The sequence below is a fragment of the Hydra viridissima genome, unplaced genomic scaffold, assembly GCF_058129835.1.
Source record: "Hydra viridissima isolate aposymbiotic clone 2 unplaced genomic scaffold, HvirCarnegie_v1 scaffold_9, whole genome shotgun sequence".
NCBI classification, from domain to species: Eukaryota; Metazoa; Cnidaria; class Hydrozoa; order Anthoathecata; family Hydridae; genus Hydra; species Hydra viridissima.
Window position 1 is genome coordinate 4,182,569 of NW_028324308.1, and position 10,626 is coordinate 4,193,194.

Genomic DNA, 10,626 nt, shown 5'->3' on the forward strand with positions numbered 1-10,626 from the left:
ATTCAGCCCAATGGATAAAGCTATCATTGTATGTGAGAGAGCAGCAAATTTAATGTCTTTCTGGGCAAAAATCTCATATTGTTCGTTAACGTTGAAATAAGGTGGATGATCTAACGTTTTCGTAGACACAATAATGTTGTTCGGTCTTCTTTCCTCCAACTCTCTAACCCTCTCTTCCAAAATTTTTAATTGCAAATCCAAACTGTGGACTTCTGCTGAGGTAACATTTCTAAAAAACTTGTGAGGAGCATGCATTTTACATATTAAAAATAAATTTTTAGATCATTTTTGCAAACTTAACAATTCATTATTATCTACCCATGAATTAAATGAGTCTGGATATCCCAACCATTTGACTAACGACTTGCTCTTGGTTTTGCGAATGATTTTTTCAATTCTGAATATGTCTTGATGCGTCTTTTGCATCTCCTGCTCGTAAAAGGTGCCTTGAATTTCTTCACCGTTAGCGTCAGAGATTTTATACGTGGGCGGATTCGTATACTGAACTTTTGACACTGTAAAAACCTCCTCAGTCCATCTCGGCGTATAGCCCTTTTCAAAATGAGACTTCTTTTTTACAATCTGCACTTTGTCACCTATTAAGAATTTTGGATCTTTTCTTTCTTTCTGTTTACCATTCAAACTCCACCAGACCTTATATTTATTCTTTTCATCGCTGGCTTCAACTGGTGTCATTTTGATAGAAGAGTGCTTTGTGTTGTTGTAATTTTTCACCATCTCATCCAATACGTCAATGTATTTATTGGTGTTGTTAGCTGAAAAATATTTAAACATTTTCTCTTTCATTGTTCTATTCCATCGCTCGACAACAGAACTTTTTTCCTCGTTTTCAGTAGAATACAATTGAACACCCAACGCTCTCACATGTCTGTTGTAAAACTCTTTTCCTTTGTCTACCCACAGTTTAATGCATTTTCTTTCTGTGAAAATCTTTTTCAACGCTTCAGCCACTTCAAGACCTGTTTTGCTTTTTAACGGAACAATCCATCCATACTTTGAAAACACGTCGATCACCATGAGCAAATATTTTACACCGTTGTTGAATTTTGAAAACGATTGCATGTCAACCAAATCAGCAGCCCATATATCATCAATGTCATTCACAAACACTTTTCTTCTTTTAAAATGATGAATCACCGGTTTATGAAGCTCCTCTGCAAGCTGATCCGTCCATTTCAAATCACTCACACCAAATCCTTTTGTTTCTGAAGATGATCCTTTGAGCGTATGTGATGAAACAAACTTGCATTTGGTTATCCCACAAGAGTCGCATATTCCTTTCAACATATGTCTGTTGTTTTTTGTGATCTCGTTTTTCAAGTGAATGGTTTCAGTCTCTCTTCTACACTTAACGCAGTACATTTTAACATATATAAAACTTTTTTTATATAAAAATGGAAGTGATGAATTTGTCGTGTAAAATTGGGAAAACCAAAAGAAACAACAGCGCGCTTTTACCAAGAAGTATACGAGGAATCATCGTTGGAAAGTCCGGTTGCGGAAAAACAACGTTACTCTTAAATTTACTTTTAAGACCTGGATGGCTAGACTACAACCGCTTACAAGTCTTTGGCAAATCTCTTTTCCAACCAGAATATAAAATATTAAAAAACTCATTCGAAAATAAACTTCCTAATAAGGATATTGTTGATTTGTTAACGGATGATGTACAAGACGAAATGGAAAAATTGAATTTAAACCCTGAAGATGTTATTGAGGAAATTTCAAAAAAATATTCCGACAATGATGATATGGAGTGTCAATTCTTTGAAACGGCTGATGATGTGCCTGAACCTGAATCCTTAGACTCGACCAAAAACAATTTGATGATCTTTGACGATTTGCAATTGACCAATCAAAACAAGTGCGAAAAATATTACATCCGAGGAAGACACTCCAACGTTGACTGCTTTTACCTCGCTCAAAACTATTTCGAGATTCCAAGACATACCATCAGAGAAAATGCTAACTTTATTTGTCTCTTTAAACAAGACCAAAAAAGCGTTAATCACATTTATCAAGATCACGTTTCCTGCGATATGAAAATAGAAGAATTTAAAGCCTTTTGCAATCATTGCTGGAATGAACCTCACGGATTTGCCGTCATTGATCTCTCTTCTAAAAAGAACGAGGGAAAGTACCGAAGTGGGTTTGACAATTTTTTATTTTTCTAAAACAATTTAAAAAATAATTCTTATTTAAAAAAATGACAGGTATAATAATCGATGTAGATGGAAAATCAAGTGTTATCACCACTGATTTTTTGGATAAAATCGTTTTTGACGAAGGAAAAAGTTATGAAATGGCTTTTCTCGGTCTTGAGACTTACAACAGCATTCCAAATGTAAGCAGTAAAAACAATTCTTCCAAATACAGCATGAACAATGGAGCTAATTGGGAAAACATTATCATTCCATCAGGAAGCTATGACATTAAAGACATCAATGAGTATTTGCAAAAGTCTATTTTAAACACAATAAAAACAGCTCAACGTGGAAGTTATATTATTGCAAATAAAATTAATTACTCTCCAAACAACCTTCAAATTGGAATCAATCTTAATACTTTAAAATCAACCATTAAACTTGGTTTGAATTATTTGATTGACTTTAACGTGGAGAATAGCATCTCTTCAGTTTTAGGGTTTACTAAAAGAAAATTAAATTCCAATTCCGAATACGAGTCGGATCATATCGTTAGAATTTCAAGCATTAACACCATCAGAATCGTTAACAACGTTATCGGATCATCCTATATTAATGGAACCCAATTAAATTGCATTTACTCCTTTTATCCAAATGTTAGTCCTGGCTATAAAATCATCGAGAGACCAATGCATTTGATTTATCTTCCTGTTAAACTGTTTGAAATTTCAACAATGGTTACTCGCATCATTGATCAGAATGGAGATTTGGTTGATTTTCGTGGAGAGGATATTACAATACGATATCATATTCGAGAAGTGAAATAAATAATTTTTAATACATAAAAAATGAGCAATTATCAAAACATCAAAATTAACATCTCGCAGAGTCAATCTGATAAAATTAAAAAAGCCATGCATGATAAAACCGATACTAGCATTAAGCTTTCTCATCAAGACTTGAACGGTAAACATGTTCTCGCTATCACTAATTCGCAATTGAACAAAATTAGAAAAGCGTATGAAGCTGGTAAAGGAGTCACTCTTAAATTGAGCAAAAGACAAATTGCATACAACTCGAAAATAGAAGGTGGTTTCATCGGAGCTCTTTTACCGTTACTAGGTATGATAGGCAGCACTCTTGCCACAAAGGTTGTTCCTGCTCTCGCCACTGGATTGTTAGCAGGTGTAGGCTCTTCTGCTGGCTCTGCTATGGTTGATAAAATTGCTGGGCGAGGTCTTTTTTACATGAGCAAAAATGGAAAAGGAATGAAAATAAAAACTTTAGGTGGAGAAGGATTGTTTATCACCCCATGGACTAAAAATGTTCACGGTGATGGACTCTTCATTAAAACTGGAAAAGGTTATCAATCTGTTGGAGCTGGTTTATTACTCGGACCTAACTCACTCTTTAATAGTATACCCTTTTTAGGTGCTATTCAATGAAAATCGCTTGTTAAAAAATTCGGATAAACTTTTTAAGAAATTAAAAAAATGATCGACTTTCAATGGATTGACGTAGAAGGAATTGTTTTACCTAATGAAGCTTTAACTAACTTTCAATTGATAAAGGCTGCTAAACAGTTAAAATTAAAAAACTTTCAAGGCGTGTTTGTCAGGGATGAGTTACCAAAAAAGCCAAGAAAAAAAGAATGTGGTATTGTGAATACAGGAGATTCAAGCACTGGTGGGTTTCATTGGGTGTGCTGGTATAAAGACGCTGACAAAAAATACAGCTTCGACTCTTATGCTCAACCTCCTCTTATTGAGCTCATTGATTATTTAAAAAGTCCGGTTTATTATAACAGCGAGAGAGTTCAGTTTGGTGATACGTCTTATTGTGGCCACTTGTGTCTTTACGTCTTGAAAAAATTACAGGAAGGGGATGACTTTCAAGAAGTTATCAATACCTTGTGGTGACTGCTTAATGACTAAACAAGAAAAACTCACCACCATGAACGTTTTCCGATCTCATCTTCACGACGTTTACACTGAAGAAATTAACAAAGTCGCACTCAGCGCTAACGACGACAAAAGAATTATCTTAGATGACGGAATTCACACACTTGCCATCGGTCACTACAAAACACGACCTATCGCTGAGGTTTGAAAAAGGCAAGAAATTTTTTGAATGATAAGAATTAGATCTTTAGGGGTACCTCATCCCTCAAGATAACATATTTTTTGAAGAAAAGTTAACTCATCGCATCAACGTTAGCATCCTTAACTATGGAAAAGTGTTCATGAGCCAGAACCGGCATTTCCTTATATATCCTGTTAAAAGACATGCTAGTATGTTAAAAATGATTTTATTACATGTTATAAACATCTGTATACTGCTTTGTATAATTTTACATTTAATAGCATTAAGTTGCAAACAAAAGCAAATGGGTATAAAGTTAACTAGGGTAGAGCTTATTTGTGAAATCATTTTTTAAATTTGCATTAATAATTTAATAAAGTTTAACTTCAGTTTTTCTTTAAGTAGTTAATTCTATGGAATTAGTAATAAATATCAGTTTGTTCTCTTACAGTGATGCTTAGTTAGGTTTTAAAAGCTGATAATGTACAGAAAGCTCTTTCTGGCACTCTAATTGCTGGCAGTGCTATAGAAAAAAGATCAGATTGCGTTTCATCCTCAATTCTTGATGAATATGCATTAGAATTTCTTTCATCAATTCAATTATATTTTACCTCAGAATACTGTCCATAAAGTAATCAATGCTAAAAAAAATCAACACATTTGGCCTTGCGCTGTAGGCTAGAAAAGCACACACAAGGGAATTAAAACTGGTAGTGCAATTGCATGCGATTCATGCCTCTTGTGGTCACACAGAAAATGTGTAGGCCAGAAGGAAGATTCTCTTTTAAAAGCAAGATATTGGTATTGTCGTTCCTGTTATGCAAGGTATTAGCTATTTTAGCGTACTTTTTATGCAGCATGTATTATATAGATTATATGGATTAGATACAAGCGTTGATAGTATTATCTAGATTGAATAGATTTTATAGATAGTATATATTTATAGATCGGTTAGACTTTAAGGACAGTATTTAGTTATAATTGTATAGCTGCATACTTTGACATTCTGTTAGTTTTTTTTTTGTATGTTGAATTAAACAGTCATTAAATAAAAAGATGATCGAACCATAATTGTTAGTAAATAAAAAATAAAAAACAGTTTTTAAAGTAATGACGTTCTTTTTATAGTCAGTGACTCGTTTTTATTAGATTTTTTCAATCCTTGAATGTGTTTTTGTTTTTTTCTTTAAGCAAAAGACATGAAATGCAAAGTCTTATGGTTTATTTTCTCCTGGTGCATTTCGTTAAATAAGTTACATAACTTTGAAACTTATGTAATTTATGAACTAAAAACCAAGGCAATGTTGCAAGTAAAGTTATTTGCAATAAGCTAATTAAAGTATGAATAAATTCTTATAACAGACGTTTTTAGTAAGATGATTAGTTAAATGGTCAGTATAAAAAAAATTAAGTAGTCAGCATTTTAAATAATGTGTATATACATCTACTAATTTAGGGGTAGGCGAATCGAATGTACATACATCGATTGATTTAGGGATAGGTGCAGTGGTAGGGATAGGTGAGTTTTTTTGTTTAAGCAGGCATTCTTGTGGGTAATGATCACCGTATACTGATCATATGACTATAAAACAGATCATTTATTCAAAATAATGCTGACCATTTAATTAAACATACTTACCATTTAAATGCAAGCCCAAAACCGTCATTATTATTAGCTTCAGTTTAAGAAAAATTTTCAAACAGAAGAAACATATTCTAGGTTTTATTGTTTTAACCCAAGCTGTATTTCAAATGTGCCTTTTTTACTTTTAAATAATGTTCCAATTTTATATTGATTTTAAAATCAGTATAAAATCTGAGCATCATTGCTAAAAATAAAAATCATTTTGTTAATCAAATAAAGAAAACTTAATTTACAGAAAACTGTGAACTAAATCTATATGTTATACATAAGAACATTTACGGAAATAGCATCACGCACTTAGCTAAGGCCCTGACATCGCCTTGTAAATGAAAAACCTATAATTCTTTAAAAGTTTAAAAATATAATTTTTTAAAAGTTTTCAAAGGCTTTAATTTTTAACATTTTACAAATATATATTACACACTAAAAAAGTTCATTCTGCAAAGTTTATCACTTAAACTTTGTAAAAAAAATATTTGTAAAAATATTTATTAAGATTGCCTTCTCTGCTTACATTTATTTACACTGTAGATTACGCGTTTTATTGATTAATAAAGTCGTTTTGACATGTGACATTTTTAGCTAATAAAACGGACTTTCGGTAGGATAAGATTGTTTTTTTTGCTACCAACTTTCGGTAGGCCATCCACGGCGCAAGAATAACCTAATTAACTCCATCCGGTAATGATAACCATTCTTCCATTCTTATTCGATTTTATATATCACCGCAAAGCTTTTTAATTTCGGAAAAGAAACCTTAGAGCAAGCTAAATTAAAGTTAGCTGATATATTCTCAATATTTAGTGAAACTGATTTTAACTATAAGAAGTTTTAGGCTATTTAGCTAATTATATACTAAAAAATCATATTTTCTCAGTAAAAAAAAAATCTAACGCGCAAAAGTATATGGCAAATGTCATAATCAACTGTCGTGACTTTTGATTTCTAAAAATTTACTAACACATCTGTCTATAAAACCAGTAATAGTCTGTGGCCAGTTACATATTCAGAGCAAAAAAACACTTTATTTGAAATAGACCGGTCTCGCGTTTTAAATTTACCGTCTTTAAAACTTAACGCAGTAAAACTTAAACGTTGTAATTTCACTGACATTATTAAGTTATTTTTCATCTTTATTATCTTATGGGTTTCTAATTGAAAGTTTTATGCATTTTGTTTTGATGTCTCCAAGATCTACAAAACTGAACAAAAATAAAAACTTTCATAAAATTAGGAAGTGTTTAAATGATAAAAAGCTACTTGGAGATATAAACGAGGGAAAAAAGAAAACTTGAGACAGAACCGAAAAAACTTCGGACAAGCTTGTGAGAAAAAAATCTTTGTTGTTTCTTCATAACAAAAACTTGCTGAAACTACAGAAACTACTTTTGTTTCTTGTGGTTGTTGTAAAGTATACTCAAGTGAAACTTTTTTTCTTAAACTTTTTGTTTATGCGTATTTCAATCATTTTCTTCCAAAATTTGATGGACTCAAAATGAAAGTCTTGTCACAGCCTATAAAGAGGGCATTTGGATCATCAATACGGCTAATTTTTGAGGAAATCACATATTTGAAATCGATTTATAATAATGTCCCTTAATAAAGCGATATCGTGCTGCACCAAGCTTTTTAATCTTCTCTAAGATTGTGTACTGCTAACTTTGTTCATTTAACATCAAGAATTCAAAAAAAAAAAGGGTTTCTGACCTTCCTTCCGTTCTCTTTCTCTTCTTTCCATTTCTGGTTTAGTATACTTAAATGAAGGAGAGAAAGAATACGGTATCAAGTGTTCTCCAAATATTCAAAACTAAGATTAGAAAACCTGAAAATTACAGTTAAAAGATATCCATAAGGTAGAACTGCTTTGTTGAAAAGGTCTTTTCCCCTATAAACAATAAAACAAACAACAACAGCAGCTTCAAGTGGCCTTTCATAGAAAGCATACAATTGAAGAGACTAGCATAGAGAATTGCGACTTCTGATGAATGGTCAAACATCAACCATCTGGTCAAATATGAATGGTCAAATATCAAATATCAACAACAAATGGTCAAATATCAACCAATTCTAATAGGACATACCAACAGATGAGAAGATCTTATGAACAGATAAATCTAAAAGCCATATTCTTGAGGATGGTATTAGATATTCTGAAAATCTGCACAAAAGTCACAGCGCAAGATGGTAGCCTTTTGCTACGAATCTAGGGAAAAAGCGGACAGCCCGGACCGCGGGTAACACCGGACACTTAACGTATAGCTGAAACTAAAGAAGTTATTTAAGCACCACAAAAACATTCGTTTAAAAAAGCTGTTGCATGTGCTGTTATAATGCACCAAGCAATCGGTTGGGAGTGCGAAAATACTGCTTAGTACCAGCAGAACTATGTATCACCACATTTGATTTACTTATTACTGTATCTAATTTTTATAGTACCTTTAACTTTTTATTAATTTTTGATCAAACTTAATTTAGAATACTTATTTTAAAAAAGTTTTTTTTTTGTTGTTGTTGTTGTTGTTGTTGTTTAAATACTTTTACTTAAACAGTTATTTGTAAATGGAGGTATGATCGGGTGGAACGGACACTTATTTGGAGGGTACTTCCGGACAACTTATCACATAATGAAAGTTTACGAACTTTTCACATTATGAAAATTTACAACTTTTCAAATAAAGAAGTTAAATAAAGATTTTATATGTGTATGCCTGAGATTATATTCATCTTGAATGTTGTGTTTCGTCTTCTTTTTTTTTTTTTTATTTATTTAGTTAACTTAGAGAGCGGCATTCACTTATGAACAACAAAATTTCAAGCTCACTGTTTTTCAATTTGTTTTCGATTTGTTAATGGCTAATATAATTCTAAATGATTGCGGTTTGAAAATGGATGCATACCCAAATAGTATGCCAAACTTGTATAGCAGAGAACTGACTGGGGATTTTTTGAAAGAAAGAAAAATAAGGTCAAAAACTGTCAAAAGCATAATTCTTACAATTTTGGACAGATTACGTTACATTTGACAAAGATTAAATTTAATGTTTCGCATATTCATGACTTTTATAGTCCCGCAACCCTGAATCTATAATAATCCCATTATCCTGAAGGGTTAGGCACACAATAATTATATTGAAATTATTTGTACCACAGATTATAATCACTGGAATGTCTGTGCGGCATTATGTAATTTAATTTATGAAAGAAATACGTCCCAATTGGCAAAAAAAGGAATTGAAATTATGTATAAAGATTGTGGGCGGAGCTTCCTTCCAACTTTGAATGTTGTTGATTTTCTTATATAACTTACTTTCTTATTTTATAATATTATATTTCTTTATTTACTTATTTTAAGTTTTGTGCTTTTGTTAAGTAACCTATCATTGTTTTTTTTTTTTTTTAATTCAATAGAAAACTGTTTCTACTTTCATTAAAATGTTTTTTTTCACTTTATTTTCCGTTTGCATTCGGGTAATATCTCTATACTCAATGGTTGTGCGAGAAGAGCGGCTGAGGGAATACAATTTTTGAAAAAGAATTATTTAAATAAGTAAACAATGGCATTTTTTGAGAAAATGTTAGAAAAGCTTCGTAAAGCAGGTCCAACTTGCTGAATAATGGAAGCAAGTGCTATCCTTGCTCGATGCTTTCAAAAGCAGTTTCATTAAGGTCAACTTAATGAAACTGCTTTTGAAAGCATCGAGCAAGGTTAGCACTTGCTTCCAGGAGGAAGTATCATTTCCTCTGTTACGAATGGCTCTTCAATAAAAATTCCTTTCTCATAGTCGAATATTTCCTTACTGACCAATATTTTTATTTCAATTGTCCTAAGAAGCATGGCTTAATATGCTGCATGAAAGTTTGCTGATGCCAAAATCCGATAAAAAAAAATTGAGTAATATTATAACCTAACTAAAAATCAGTATTTTGAGTAACATTTCTTGATGACTAACTCATTTATTGCAAAAATATTTAGAAACTGGAAGATTCATAACCTAAAACTTATCAAAAATAATATTTTCAAACATTTTAGAAAACAGCCAAGAGCATAAACCATTATAAATTTCGAATCAAAATCGAAATTGTAGTAATCGAAATCGAAAATGTAGTAAAAATGTCGTTTTTAGTTCATTCATTTCCTAAGAATGAACTAAATTAGCAGTGTTGTTAATAATTTATTATTTACTGAAACAACGGTTTTATACCGAAATACCCTTAGATATTTATCCCCTATTCCTTATACCTTATACCTTATCTTAGCGAGTTTTAAATTTCGACATCAAGTCCCTGAAGGAGGGAGGGATTCGAAAATATATTTTTAGTCTATCTAATTAACCAATTTTTAAAAAATTTATTGAAAATGAGAACGAAAAAATATTAAACTAAAACATAATTTTATTAAAAATTTTTATAAAATAATTTAGGAAAATAAAATTATAAAAAATGACAATTAACAAAAATAGACGTAACGACAAAAAAACAACAGCAAAATTAAAGTTTTAAAAAATTTCAAAATATTTACGTTGAAATAAATAACTCAACGAACTTCAAGAACAGTAAGATCAAGTCTTTAAAACACGAAAAAAAGCTTGAGAGCTTCGCTTTGTTGTTTGAAAAATATTTGTAAGCAATAACACACAGATGCATCGGACCCTTAAAAACTAAATTTATGCAGGGTAAATTTCTAAAGCTTAAAACTTTAAAAAAAATTAAAAAAGAGTTTAACTGGCAAGAACT

General features: G+C 31.4%; 1 pseudogene; it reads left to right on the forward strand.

The window, feature by feature from the left end:
- Positions 1–4,407: 4,407 nt before the first annotated feature.
- On the forward strand, positions 4,408–5,581 carry LOC149883647 (uncharacterized; annotated as a pseudogene).
- The last annotated feature ends 5,045 nt before the right edge of the window (positions 5,582–10,626 follow it).